This window comes from Phocoena sinus, chromosome 3 (assembly GCF_008692025.1).
Source record: "Phocoena sinus isolate mPhoSin1 chromosome 3, mPhoSin1.pri, whole genome shotgun sequence".
Classification (NCBI taxonomy): Eukaryota; Metazoa; Chordata; class Mammalia; order Artiodactyla; family Phocoenidae; genus Phocoena; species Phocoena sinus.
This window is the reverse complement of record NC_045765.1, coordinates 122,051,977-122,067,445: the sequence shown is the minus strand read 5'-3', so window position 1 is coordinate 122,067,445 and position 15,469 is coordinate 122,051,977. Positions and strand designations below refer to the sequence as shown.

The 15,469-nt window shown below is 38.6% G+C and overlaps 1 protein-coding gene across 2 annotated transcripts in view; it reads left to right on the top strand.

The window, feature by feature from the left end:
* RGS7BP (regulator of G protein signaling 7 binding protein) overlaps nt 1–15,469 on the top strand; it is a 122,924-nt gene that overhangs the window by 77,932 nt on the left and 29,523 nt on the right. The gene's annotated exons all lie outside the window — the stretch shown is intronic.

Below are 15,469 nucleotides of genomic sequence, written 5' to 3'. Positions count from 1 at the left end.
TATATTGGCTTAAGTGAACGAAACCTCTAGAGGCAGCAGTGGCTTCAGCATGGCTTGATCAGACTTCTGACTCCCATTCTGAGTGATGTTCTGCCTTCTGGTGGGGGGAGTTGACTTTACCCTCAAGCTGCCCTTCCCACACATTTGCAAACTGATTCCAACAGTTTCAGTCATCACATATGCATACAGAGAGAATTTCTCCCATTATAGACTAACAAATGTCCTGAGCTTCGTTCCAACTGGACCAGGTCAGACCACATGTCTACATGTCTACACTTGAACCAATCACGGTAGCCAAGGGGATGGAATTAAACTGATTGGTTTAGGCAATCAAGGCCCATTCCTGGAGATAGGAGATGAGTCAACCCCACCCAACCAGTGGCTACAGCATAAAGGGACAGGGTGGAATGGAATGGATGCTGGGGAGGAAGCCAAAAGTTTCTGTCACTGGAGGATTCAATCTATATTTTCTTTGCTAATTCATTGAACAATAATTTTTGGGAGCCTCCTGAATGCAAACATTTTGTGCTTGAGATCAAGAAATAGAGGGATGCACAGAAGGTATCCTTTGTCTATGATTTAAATTCAGAGATAGAAAAGGTCAGTAAACTGTAATAATTAGGGAAAATCTTTTTGAAAGCGTGGGACTTGAGCTAGGTTGTGAGGATAGGGTTCAGACTGTGAAGGAAAAAGAAAGACCTTTCAGGTGAAGAAGCAGCTAAAGAAGAGATATGAAATCAAATGAGCATGCAATTTGAGAGGAACTAGGTGACATTATAAAGTACCTGTAAAAATCAAATCTTGCATACACATGTATGCACAAGTCAGAACTAAAAGTAAGATTATGCTACGCTGCTCCCAAGAGAGATTATTTTCTCGATACATGAATATTATCTTTTTCTTTTTCCTTCTAAAGGCTGAATTTTCATGGGTTTCCACCTTTACTTCATGTTTGGAGAGATTATCCCCTTGACACTCAGGAGTCCTGATCAGAAAATTGAATACTCAGACACACTGATGACCCAAACAGTTGTCACTGGCCCAATGTCTTTTTTTGTCCTCTCTGTTCTCATACACTGCCACCATCACCCCCCCCACACACACATGCATTCACATATGAACACACACACAGAGTAGTATTTGCATTCTTTCTAATCATGGTTGACAAGACTGGGTTTGGGTCATTTTTTCCCCCAGGTCTGCATTGGCTGTGCTTGCAGTATTTCATGCCCGTGTTGCCCCTGAAATCTCCCCTGATGATTGTCCGTAACACCATGTGACCCCCACTCCCTGTCTCACTCTAACTCCTTGGTTTTTCACCTGGTCTCCCTGCCATCCACTCCTACTTTCCGTCTTTTCACAAATGACTTTTGAAAGGAAGACCCTTCTCTGCTAGCTCTCTGCTTAAAAGTAACAGGGATTCCCTCATCCAGGTTCTTCCTTATCGTATATGGTCTTGACCACACAAATAAAAAACACATCATCTCTTAACTGATCAGCTCATGTGGCCTGCACTGCCTCCTATCTTCACTGTCCGTCTCTGATCCCTGTCCTTCCGTGCCTCTTCCTTTAAAGATAATAAACCTCTGCTCCCTGCTCTAGCACCTAACACTCTAAGTATGACTCTAAAACGAATATACCTGATGGAATCTTTGATTTCTCCCCATTGTAATTAAGTCTCCAGATGGATTTCTATTTGATTCTTCTAAAATCATTACTACTTAAAGTACAAATCCTTAGAAAATGCGCTTCAAAATTATCCAGGGTGCTGGATAAACATGGAGATTCATGAATCCTGTCCAGGACCCACTGAATCAGAATCTGGGGGCACTCCAGGTGACTCTGAAACACAGTAAAGATGGATAACTGTTTTGCTACCTTTGAAACAAAAGGAAATCACCCCATCATATGTATAAAAATGGAAACTTTCAAGTCCTTACCTGGCTATTCTTACTCACCTAAGTACATACTTTCAACTTTGTTGTATGCTTTATTCTTTATCACCACTAGACAGAAATCTGTCTACCAAGAATTAAGATGCCAGATAATATACTCTTTATCCAAACAGTGGTATCTCTAGTGTGGCCTTGGGCTGGAAGGGGTCCTGTCTAGATGAGCTCACTCAGTCCCTTCAAGAAATCAAATAGAGTTGGCCCTCACAGATTCAACCAATCGCAGATCACGTACTATGCTTACAATCTATGGCTGTTTGAATCCACAGATATGGAACCACGGATACAGAGGGCCAACTATGGGACTTGAGCCATGGATTTTGGTGTCCATGGCAAGTCCTAGAACCAACCCCCCATTCTCCCCCACACACATACAGATACTGAGGGATGAGTTTAGTCCTCAGAGTCTTAGGGGAATGGTGATTCCCATTCTAGTCTATAACACTCGAAATCTCTTTCTGCTTAGAATCTTTTTCTGGTATGTTTCTTTTAATGCTATGGTAAAAATTCGTATTTTGATAACTTTTAGGTTAGCTAATTTTTTTCTCCATCCTAATGTCTTACTACAGCTTGGCCAATTCTTCTTTACTCTTTGTCTTCTATCAAGGAAAAACAGGAATTGTAATTGAGTCATTATTTGGGCTCTATATGAGAGTCTCTGGTCAGTTTTTTGTTGTGATTAGATTCTGAAGCCAAATTGTTTTCCAATTCTCTGTGCTTTTACTTTTTTAATTTATTTATTTTTATTTATTTTTGGCTGCGTTGGGTCTTCACTGCTGCATGTGGGCTTTCTCTAGATGCAGCGAGCGGGCACTACTCTTCATTATGGTGCACAGGCTTCTCATTGCAGTGGCTTCTCTTGTTGTGGAGCACGGGCTGTAGGCGCATGGGCTTCAGTAGTTGTGGCTCACGGGCTCAATAGTTGTGGCACGCAGCCTCTAGAGCGCGCAGGCTCAGTAGTTGTGGTGCATGGGCTTACTTGCTCCGTGGCATGTGGGATCTTCCCAAACCAGGGCTTCAACCTGTGTCCCCTGCATTGGCAGGCAGATTCTTAACCACTGCACCACCCGGGAAGCCCCTTAATTTATTTTTATTTCTAATTACCTCCCTGACTGCCACCATAAGTCCAGAAAGTACTGAATATCATATTTAGTTTTACTATTGTATTGAGTAGTCATGTGCTTACTCTTTGAAGAAAAAGGTCACACAAGGTTACCGCAGGGGCAAGGAGTATGGTTTGTTTCTGGGAAAAATAAGCCTCAAATCATTTTAAATCTCATTTTCTGCAGAAAGCTTGAATTTAATCATGAAGATTGTCCTTCTCTCCCAATTAAGCAAATTGTAAATATCCTTTGTCCTTAACAACATCTTCAGTGGACCTTCATGATTTTTGCATGCACCATGTTTCTGAATTTTTGCTGTCTCATAAGTCTGATTGGTACAATCTACTTGGAAATCTTTTATACTTTATAAGATCATGCTATTGCCAAAAAAATGAAGACAAACAGTACTAAGATGATTGTCTTATTTCATGGCCAAGAAAGTTAAAGTAAATTATGGTAATATAAGATAAAAACCCACATTTAATAAAGGCTATTGGATTATACCATGCAGAGTGTGGTTCTGAAAAACTGTGGAGAAGATGACAGATGGGAATAATTTCAGGCATTGTGTAATCTCATATTTTAACACTTAAAGTTTTAGCTTGGGCCATTACTTGACAAAGTCTAATTTCTATGTTTATAGTGAAAAATAGTTTCTCTCACTTCTTCACAGTTAATTAGGTAGGAAGTCTTTCCCCACGACTGAATCCATGTATCATATTGACCATTATTGCCTGTTTCCTGACACCAGATAAAATGCGACCACGGGTTTCATTCACTCTATTGGCAGAAAGTGAAGCCAGATTTCTAAGAGAATTGATGATCCTGCCGTTTGGACCACAGCTTTCCTCTCTCCCATTCTCCCCGCAGTCAGTCAGTTTTGACAACCTTCCCATTCTGAAAGCAGCAGAGAAGAGAGAGCACTCCAGTGCAGCCCCCCTTCACATGTGAACTTGCTCCTTCATCTTTATTTTCATCTCTCCTTGCTCTCTCAAGGGTCTTCTCTGACTCTGCTCCACTCTTCTGCCATCACTTACAGCCAGACTGTCCCCAGGTCCTTTGAGGTATACCATTATCCCTTCCTCCCCCTAAGATAAGATGGGTTCTTCCCCTGCAGTGTGCCACCAGGATATATAAAGAGAGAAAAAATGTGGAGGAAATGTAGTCACAAAAGGGGAAAGAAGAGAGAAATGTCAAAATCTAGTGGGAGTTGAGAGCTCAAGATGCTCTCATAAGAAATTAATGAACCTCCATCCCTCCAGCAAAATACAGGATAAACTTAAGACAAAGAATAGAATATGAGCAGTAAAGACTCCAGGGTATTCAGCCTCCTATTAAGAAATGTAAAGAAAATGACCCACCAATAAAAGAAACAAGCAATGCAGAGACAGAAATAGAATAAAACCACAAGTAAAGCCTTATTTTCCAATGTAATGAGGCAATCGATACTAAAATAGAACATTAGGTTTGAAGAAATGAAGCAGAATAAATCTTAAAATAGATTATGATTCAAATTATGAGTGGAAACATGCATTTGTTCTTTGAACAAATATTTGTTGAGCACCTGTGTAAGGTACTGGGAGACTGAAACGATCAGGGCTGAAGAGATCCCTGTTCTTATGGAGTATATAGTCTCGTGAAGAGAAATATTCATGAGAATTTCTAAAATTTTGGGGGAAAATTTTCTAAAACTCCCAAACACTAAAATTACAATGTCAATAATTAGAATAGGTAATGTAATAGAAAGTGACCATGACTGGGTGACTACTTTAGAAGGGATGGTCAAAGCTCTCCGAGGAGGTAGAACTTAATCTGAGATTTAATGACAAGAAGGACACAACTTCATAAACATTGGTATCTAATGCAAAGGACCCAAGACCAGAACAACTTGTACTATCTGAAGAACCCAAATATAACCAACTTCTGGAATGTAAGGGCAATCTAACACCATCTATTACTCTGTCTCCGTGTCCTCATATATCAATACCAAACAGTGAACAGGACACAATATTCATCACCTTTTGTCAAAGTAGATGTCAGCTGAGGACTAGGATAACAGCAATGATAATAGCTTCCACTTATTGTATACTTTCTACTTGCCAGGGGCTTTATACATGTCATCCTCAAGTATCGTTTTTCCCATTTTACTGATGGAGAAACTGAGGCTCAAAGAGGTAACTTGTTGTCCAAGGTCACAGAGCACATTAATCCTGTTGCAAAGTTCATGATTGTTCCACTACACCAGACCATTTCCCACTAAGCTACATTGGAGAAAGGCAAGAGAACATATCAAATCGGGAAATGAAAGATACTAGCACCATGGGCTGAATTTTATCCACACATCTGACAATGATTGGTGCACAAATTCCAAAATACCATGTTTAATGGCTAAAATTTATTGTATATTTAATTTCTTACCAAAATAAGTTCAGAGAGTTACTTTTAAGATGAGAGGGAGGTAGATAGCTAGAGGGAAGCAGCCGCAAGGCACAGGGATATTAGCTTGGGGCTTTGTGACAGCCTGGAGGGGTGGGATTGGGAGAGTGGGAGGGAGGGAGATGCAAGAGGGAAGACATATGGGAACATATGTATATGTATAGCTGATTCACTTTGTTATAAAGCAGAAACTAACACACCATTGTAAAGCAATTATACCCCAATAAAGATGTTTAAAAAAAAAAAAAAAAAGATGAGAGGGAAAGTTAACTCCGTAGATCATTTAATGATTTATAAGATATTTGCTGTGATCCAAAGGGAGCATGATTTAGCCATGATACCCATTAAAGGAAAGTTGAAATTAATTAACTATACAGTCAATACCGTCTGCACATTGTTCTGCTCTACCTTAGGGGCTGGAAATGGAGAAGTGAAAGCCTCACAGGGACCTCCCTCAAATGTGTTTCCATTGTCTGCTCTTCTCCTGTGCCCTGTGATTCTGCTTCCTCACTCAGCTAATGGAACCACCAAGATGACTACTACTCTGGGGTCAATGATAGGACTACAGTGTCACAAGGAGCACAGAGAAGGACACAGGGTGGGGGAGGGAAATAGCTCTGGATCGGAAAATGTTTATTTCCCAGTGTATGGGCAAGAATGGATTTCTGTTTATGGTATAAGTATTATTTTCCACTATGTGTTTATGGCACTATGAATATCTTCTTACCACAGTGTAGAAAAGCCTTTGAAACTATTTTTTAATATAGGCAAACAACTAACTGAACTAATATAACTTATTTCTATTTAAATTACATGCTTTTTGGAAATGCAAGAGTAAAAGTGGATTACTTAACAAACAGCTTACATTTCCCCAGTCCTTTTCACACTGGATGGAGTTATAAATCTCCTACCCATTATGAAAATGCATGAGAGTGAGAGTAACCATGTGGATAAGCTTCCACGCATCTCATGTAAACTGTGTTCATTTAGTTGTTCACAGTCAGTATGAAAACTGTCCCGAGAGCCTTCCCTGTGTATAGTATCATAGCAGATAATGTGTCAAGAGCACAAAGGACATAGGAAATTTGCCCCTGCCATCAAGGAAATGATAGTACAGTGACAGAATATTAGCTCAGAGAAGATTAGTTTGTTTTGTTTTGATTCCTAGGGAAATTTACACAAATGGATAAAATTGACTCTGCTGGCCATCGGAATCCAAACTCAGGGCCTCCAAGGAGACACTATGGCAATGTTTCCTACTGTCACTATAGGCTGAAGACAGGCAGGCAAGAAAGGAGTGGAGAGGAGAAGGGGAAATGGAGAGAGGAAGATATGAATAGAAAAGAAAGAGGATGGGAGAAATGAGATCAAGAGGAAGAAAGAGGTCTCCAGAGTGGAGTGTGATAAAGGGGCCTCCACTCTAAATAAAGGACCCCAGCTCAGTCTTCTGGGACTCTTGAGGCTGCCCCACAATCACATGTGTTTTTGTTCCTCCTAAACAACTGACCATTTCTCACAAATATAAGAATAACTAGCCTTCCAAACTGGTATGTGCTTCATGTGTGGTTTCCCTTAACATTTCCTCAAACATGCTTATTATATTATCCATAAACAGGCTAAAAATACATGGAAATCCCAAAGGAGCTGAAGGCCAAAAGCTTTGCGAGGCCCTGAGGAAAGTGGCCAACTTTTTGACATCCTGGTTCTCAACAGTGGTGAAGCCAGCTTAGTGATATTTTAAGGTGCTCTAAAGGCTCCCCTTCTCCTCTCCCCCTCCATCCCCTCCCCGAGAAAATACTTGTTCACTGAGGCCTGAAATTGATGTTTCAGGGGACAGAGTTTTTCATTTCATAATAAAAAATGATTTTAAATGCATAGTCACTCTTGGGCAAAGTAAAACTTTGACTTGAAGTTACCATCTAGAAGCAGCTTGACCCTTTCCTGAGAGCAGAGCAGACAGCCCACCTGATGTTAGAAACAGGTGCTCCTTCTAAGGATAACTGGTCAAACGGGGGAAGCTGGGGATGCAGAACTCAGATAGGCCAACATTCAGGTTTGTGAGGCGCTCCCCTGCCAACTTTTTAATGTGGCTCAGAAGAACATCTATGGAACAGCCCTGCTAGCCTCTCCAGCCTCATCTCCCACCAGCAACCCCATCTCAACTGCCTTGGCATCTTGATCTACTTCGAGGAACTTGAACTTAGAAGTTCTTTCCAGTTGCTCCCTCTGCCTGAAACATATTGTCCACCCTGCCCCACTCCACAACGATCCCTTTCACCTGGTCTACCCTATGCTTTCTTTGGTTTGTAACTTAGATGGGACTTTCCTGCAGAAAGCTTTTCCTGGCTCTCCAAGGCAGGGCCTATGCCCATGCAATATGTCCCCCAGGCACGTGTTACATTGAGGGGTAGACACCTGATTTCTTGTCTGTTGTCCTCTCCAGAGTTGATCACCTTGAGTGTGTTCACCATTGTATCTCCGGCATTTAGTACAGTGCCTGGAGCAGATAAAGTTTCAATTAATAATTATTGAATAAGCAAAGGAATTTGCTTTCATTCTGCATCTGTTGTTAAATGAGAGGGAGTATAATTGGAGAAAAAGAAGCTTGTCCAGAGATGTTGGACTGAACTCATACGTATATTTCCCCTCCTACTAAAAACCCATCGAAATAACAGCAAAAGATATAATGAAAAGAATAAATCCATATTCGTTCTTATATTTGTCAGGGTAGGGTAACAGCTGCATGAAACATCATCAAATCTCAATGGATTAGAACAATGAGAGTTCATTATTCACCATTGTCATAGTCCAATGCCAGAGCTAGGGTGGGGTGGGCCCTTTTATTCTTTCCATTCCCCAAATCCATCCAATTGTCAGGGGAGACAAGAACGCATGGATGTTCCCATGGGAGGATTTTTAGAAGCCAATCTGGAAGAGGCATACATCACTCTTACTCAGAATCCATTTGCCATAACTCTGTCAAATGGGCCCTACTAATTGTAAGAGGAAAAAAAAAATAGAGGTCGGCAGACACAAAACAGTCTCCCATGGCCCTGAAAAACAAGGAAGTATGATTTCAACAAACCAGAAATTGAGGAATTTCTCAAAGCTAGAAAGCAACAGGGATTGGATTGATAGATATAAATGAAGAAATGAAGCCACAACCAATAAGAAACTCAAGAAACAAAAGAAATTCATGCAGGAGAAAAATACGACAAAAATAAAATCAATTCCAGACATACTTCAAAGTAGGAGTCAACAAATACAAATCACAGGAAGGATTTCTGGAGCTGTTGTCAGGGAAATAAATGTTTGAATTTGCATTCAGGAAAAGCTGGGCTGCCCCACACTGAGTAACCAAGACCATCATTGCTTACCCCAGGAGGACACCTGCTGTGAGTGTCAGGACCAGGCAGCAAAGCAGAACAGAGGGTGAAGTAACTCGAATCCTCCATAAGGACTGCTGCAGAGGAAGAAGAAAGTGAACACATGACTCCAGTGTTTTTTCCCAGGCTAAATTGTTCCACATATCTCTTTGGAGTAGGAGTTGTAAACAGGAAACTCAAAGCAAACACGGGACCCAAAAAATAGGCTGTGTGCCCAGGTAAACTTATCAATGGAGATGAGAAGCACCCTGAAGACAAGCTTTAGACACACATTGTCCAGCCACACATCCTGCCCCTTTTCCAATCACCAGAAGGAGGATACTTATCAGAATGATGGGCAAAGAGAGATCCTCAAAGACAATGCTAAACAGACATCCAGGGATGAGCAGTGTTTTAAGAAAAATCAACACCCTGAAAGGGAGGTACCAAATGGCAACACGCAAACAACTAATACTTGATGAACAAATTTTAAAGTAGAAACAGATGAAGAATTTAAAATATAAACGTAATCAACAGATTTATTTTAGGTCTGTCATACCTCAAAAGCAGTAACTGTAACAGAAAGGAAGCAACGGGATTTGTTGGAAATGAAAGTGTTATCCATCAAATAAAATTTTAATAGTTGGGTTAATTAGTGTTGGGAGACAATTCTCCTTCAGGCTCTTGCATTTCAGGGAACAGAGTTTTTTTTGCAAAGTGAGGCACTGACTGCCCTTTGTTTTACACTATCTTTTCAAGGATGTTTATTTAGTAAATGTTCTTGAAAAATAGAGACAGTGCCTCCCCTCCAGAGCAAGGCATGCTTACGATTCAGCATAATGAAAATATTTCCCTCTGGCGCAAAGGGCAGACATGCTTATAGAAGACTTCAGATCCTTAATCTCAGGGTTCCTGAGATTAAGGTTCCTGCGTGTGTGTGGAGGTATAATGATCTGGCTCTTCTTGTGTCTCCCTGTGGGGATTAAAACTCAAGAAATTTACACAAATGCTGATACTCTACTACAATTTTGTGAGTACTAAACTTTCTTTGTTTCTAACCCAGAGTCTCGTGTCTCTTTCCAGGATCCATGAGATTGTGACAAGTTAATTCACAGGTAGAGGGAAATCTCAGACCCTTCACAGTTCTTAACAATTATTATAATGGAAATACTGAGAGCCTAAAATAGGGACCTGAAAGGTCAAGTCTAGGTAGTCTCCCAGAGCTCAGTCCCCCACAGTGAATATAGAATATAGGGCTAATTAAGATCCAGAGACTCTAACATGAAATAGGATTCTGAAAGAATAGGGAAAACAGAGAGAAATAGATAATTAAGAAAAATAGAAAAACTTTTTGCAAACCTAAAGAAATATTTATATTGAAAAGGCTATAACATCTTAATAAATCACTCCATAGATTACTTAATATTTACAAAGGGAAAAAGAGTCCTCTACCATGGTAAAAGCTGGAAGAAATCACCTTAACCAAGTAATCAATACTTAACTAACATCATTAATAATGGGACAAACACATACGCTTTCTAATGCAATGCACTAAAAAGGACACAATATCACTTCAATAATATTCTTGCCAAAATGTTTACTCTGAACCTAGACTTGTGGAAACAATCAGACAAATCCAAATTTAAAGACATTCTTTAAAACAACTGGCCCAGACTCTTTATTCAAAAATATCAATGTCATGAAAAATGAAAAAAGACAAGGATGCTATTCTAGATTAAAAGAGAATAAAGAAACATGACAATTAGATGTGGTACATAATCCTTATTTGGATCCTTCAATGTAAAAAAAAAAAAGCTATAAAGGACATTATTGGAACAAATGGGGAAATTTGAATACATATATATATTAAATAATAGCATTGTATCAAATTGAATTGAAATATTTAAATCAAAATTAAATAAAGTTTTTCATGTGCTAATTGTTTTAAGGTTATGTAGGAAAACATTTTTGTTCTTTAAGAGTTATATGTTGAAGTATTTGGGATAAAGTAACATTAATGTCTGCAACTCTTAAATGATTCAACAAAAAATTATATATATATATTATACATTTATACATATACACGTTATACACATAATCCATATATATGAAACCTATATATATATATGTATATATATACACACACACACAGAGAATGAGAGAGATAAAAGAAAAATATGGCTAAATATTAAAAATTGGTTAAACTAGAATATTTGGATGTTCATTGTATTATTCTTGCAAGTTAGCTATAGGTGTGAAAATTTTCAAAATAAAAAATTGGTGAAAGTAGATTGCAAATGCCAATCAAATGCCAAAAAAAGGAGTAATACATAAAGCACCCATAGCTAGACATATTTAGGAACCATTTCATAACTCAAAATGTTTAAAGATAAAAAATTTTCAGAGGGCCATAAACAGGCTACATACATAGCAGCCCTGGGTATAGATAGAAGAAAGGGAACAATATCATCCAAGTTGTGAGAGAAACTTAGAACATAGATTTTTATATCCAGCCAATTAGAATTTAAGTGTGCATACAGCGAGAGAGAGATAGAGAAGAAAAAGTATTTTCAGTAATATAAAGACTAAGAAATTTTGTATTCAGAGATCTCCTCTGAAATAATTAGTCAAAGATATGTTCCAGCAAAATGAAAATGAATCAAAGAAACAGGAAGATATGGAATCCAAGAAACAGTGGAATACAAAGAAATGGTAAGCCATAAATACACAGCATTAGAGATATGAAACAGTTACAACAGAAAATCATACTATTAAAAATGTATTTAGTGAATAATTTTCTGGGACAAATGAGTTATCAAATTTAACTCAAGAAGAGTAAAATCTTTTAATAAACCATTAAACCTAGACAGTACTGAAAAAATAATCAATGAGTCATCCTTCAATACAGTTCTAAATCTCAGATGGTAGTAATTTATAGTTTCACCTGCAGTGGAAATTATCAGTATCTATTACATAGAGAGAATTCTTACAAATCAACAAGACAGCCCTATTTTTTTTTACCATCTTTATTAGAGTATAATTGCTTTACAATGGTGTGTCAGTTTCTGCTTTATAACAAAGTGAATCAGTTATACATATACATATGTTCCCATAGCTCTTCCCTCTTGCATCTCCCTCCCTCCCACCCTCCCTATCCCACCCCTCTAGGTGGTCACAAAGCACCGAGCTGATCTCCCTGTGCTATGCGGCTGCTTCCCACTAGCTATCTATTTTATGTTTGGTAGTGTATATATGTCCATGCCACTCTCTCACTTTGTCCCAGCTTACCCTTCCCCCTCCCCATATCCTCAAGTCCATTCTCTAGTAGGTCTGTGTCTTTATTCCCGTCTTGCCCCTAGGTTCCTCATGACATTTTTTTTTTTCTTAGATTCCATATATACGTGCGTTAGCATACGGTATTTGTTTTTCTCTTTCTGAGTTACTTCAGTCTGTATGACAGACTCTAGGTCCATCCACCTCACTACTCAATAACTCAATTTCGTTTCTTTTTACGCCTGAGTAATATTCCATTGTATATATGTGCCACATCTTCTTTATCCATTCATCTGTTGATGGACATTTAGGTTGCTTCCATGTCCTGGCTATTGTAAATAGAGCTGCAATGAACATTTTGGTACATGACTCTTTTTGAATTTTGGTTTTCTCAGGGTATATGCCCAGTAGTGGGATTGCTGGGTCATATGGTAGTTCTATTTGTAGTTTTTTAAGGAACCTCCATACTGTTCTCCATAGTGGCTGTAGCAATTTACATTCCCACCAACAGTGCAGGAGGGTTCCCGTTTCTCCACACCCTCTCCAGCATTTATTGTTTGTAGAGTTTTTGATGATGGCCATTCTGACCGGTGTGAGATGATATCTCATTGTAGTTTTGATTTGCATTTCTCTAATGATTAATGATGTTGAGCATTCCTTCATGTGTTTGTTGGCAATCTGTATATCTTCTTTGGAGAAATGTCTATTTAGGTCTTCTGCCCACTTTTGGATTGGGTTGTTTGCTCTTTTGATACTGAGCTGCATGAGCTGCTTGTAAATTTTGGAGATTAATCCTTTGTCAGTGGCTTCATTTGCAAATATTTTCTCCCATTCTGAGGGTTGTCTTTTGGTCTTGTTTATGGTTTCTTTTGCTGTGCAAAAGCTTTGAAGTTTCATTAGGTCCCATTTGTTTATTTTTGTTTTTATTTCCATTTCTCTAGGAGGTGGGTCAAAAAGAATCTTGCTGTGATTTATGTCATAGAGTGTTCTGCCTATGTTTTCCTCTAAGAGTTTGATAGTGTCTGGCCTTACATTTAGCTCTTTAATCCATTTTGAGTTTATTTTTGTGTATGGTGTTAGGGAGTGTTCTAATTTCATACTTTTACATGTACCTGTCCAGTTTTCCCAGCACCACTTATTGAAGAGGCTGTCTTTATTCCACTGTATATCCTTGCCTCCTTTATCAAAGATAAGGTGACCATATGTGCATGGGTTTATCTCTGGGCTTTCTATCCTGCTCCATTGGTCTATATTCTGTTTTGGTGCCAGTACCATATTGTCTTGATTACTGTAGCTTTGTAGTATAGTCTGAAGTCAGGGAGTCTAATTCCCCCAGCTCCATTTTTCTTTCTCAAGATTGCTTTGGGGCTTCCTTGGTGGTGCAGCAGTTGGGAGTCTGCCTGCCGATGCAGAGGACATGGGTTCATGCCCTGGTCTGGGAAGATCCCACATGCCACAGAGCGGCTAGGCCCGTAAGCCATGGCTGCTGAGCCTGCGCGTCCGGAGCCTGTGCTCCGCAATGGGAGAGGCCACAACAGTGAGAGGCCCGTGTACAGCAAAAAAAAAAAAAAAAGATTGCTTTGGCTATTCAGGGTCATTTGCATTTCCATACAAATTGTGAAATTTTTTGTTCTAGTCCTGTGAAAAATGCCTGTGGTATTTTGCTAGGGATTGCATTGAATCTGTAGATTGCTTTGGGTAGTAGAGTCATTTTCACAATGTTGATTCTACCAATCCAAGAACATTGTATATCTCTCCATTTGCATCATCTTTAATTTCTTTCATCACTGTATTATAATTTTCTGCATACAGGTCTTTTGTCTCCTTAGGTAGGTTTATTCCTAGATATTTTATTCTTTTTGTTGCAATGGTAAATGAGAGTGTTTTCTTAATTTCACTTTCAGATTTTTCATCATTAGTGTATAGGAATGCGAGAGATTTCTGTGCATTAATTTTGTATCCTGCTACTTTACCAAATTCATTGATTAGCTCTAGTAGTTTTCTGGTAGCATCTTTAGGATTCTCTATGTAGAGTATCATGTCATCTGCAGTGACAGCTTTACTTCTTTTCCAATTTCTATTCCTTTTATTTCTTTTTCTTCTCTGATTGGTGTGGCTAAAACTTCCAAAACTATGTTGAATAAGAGTGGTGAGACTGGACAACCTTGTCTTGTTTCTGATCTTAGTGGAAATGGTTTCAGTTTTTCACCATTGAGGATGATGTTGGCTGTAGGTTTGTCATATGTGGCCTTTATTATGTTGAGGAAAGTTCCCTCTATGCCTACTTTCTGCAGGATTTTTTATCATAAATGAGTGTTGAATTATGTCAAAAGCTTTTTCTGCATCTATTGAGATGATCATATGGTTTTTATTCTTCAGTTTTTTAATATGGTGTATCACATTGATTTGTGTATATTGAAGAATCCTTGCATTCCTGGAATAAACCCTACTTGATCATGGTGTATGATCCTTTTAATATGCTGTTGGATTCCGTTTGCTAGTATTTTGTTGAGGATTTTTGCATCTATGTTCATCAGCGATATTGGCCTGTAGTTTTCTTTCTTTGTGACTCCTTGTCTGGTTATGGTATCAGGGTGATGGTGGCCTCGTAGAATGAGTTTGGGAGTCTTCCTCCCTCTGCTATATTTTGGAAGAGTTGAGAAGGATAGGTGTTAGCTCTTCTCTAAATGTTTGATAGAATTCGCCTGTGAAACCATCTGGTCCTGAAGACAGCCCTATTTTTTAAATGGGCAAATGATATGAATAGAAAATGAAAAGAAGAAATACAGTCAGCCAATTCACTGATGAAAAATAAATTTAATCTCAGTAGTAATAAAAGAGGTGAAAAGAAACTTCAATGAGAGATTCTATTTACCCTCATCAAATAAGCAAAAATTAAATATTGATAATATGAAGTTCTGGCAAAGGTGTATGGAAATAGATTCTCTCATTTACAGTTGGTAGAAGGAAAATGTAAATTAGCATAGACTTTTCAGAGGCCAATTTGGCAATATATATTAAGGTACAAAATGTGAATACATATACTTTGTCCAAGTTTTCTGCTTTAAAGGATCTGTCCCATACAAATACTGGCATACTCTGGAGAAAGGGAAGAATTACAATGTAAATTCCTTACTAGGGGATACTGTGCATCCATTTAAAAGCATAAAATAAATCAGAATGCATTAACATGAAAGTATCTCTAACCATAGTAATGTGGCAAAGAAAGCTGTATAAATATATAGTATAATTACTTTTTTTGATGCTGTATATCTGTTGAAATCATCTGATGTGTAAGCTTTCATCCGGTACTGGTCTTACAGAACTGAAGAAAACAGAT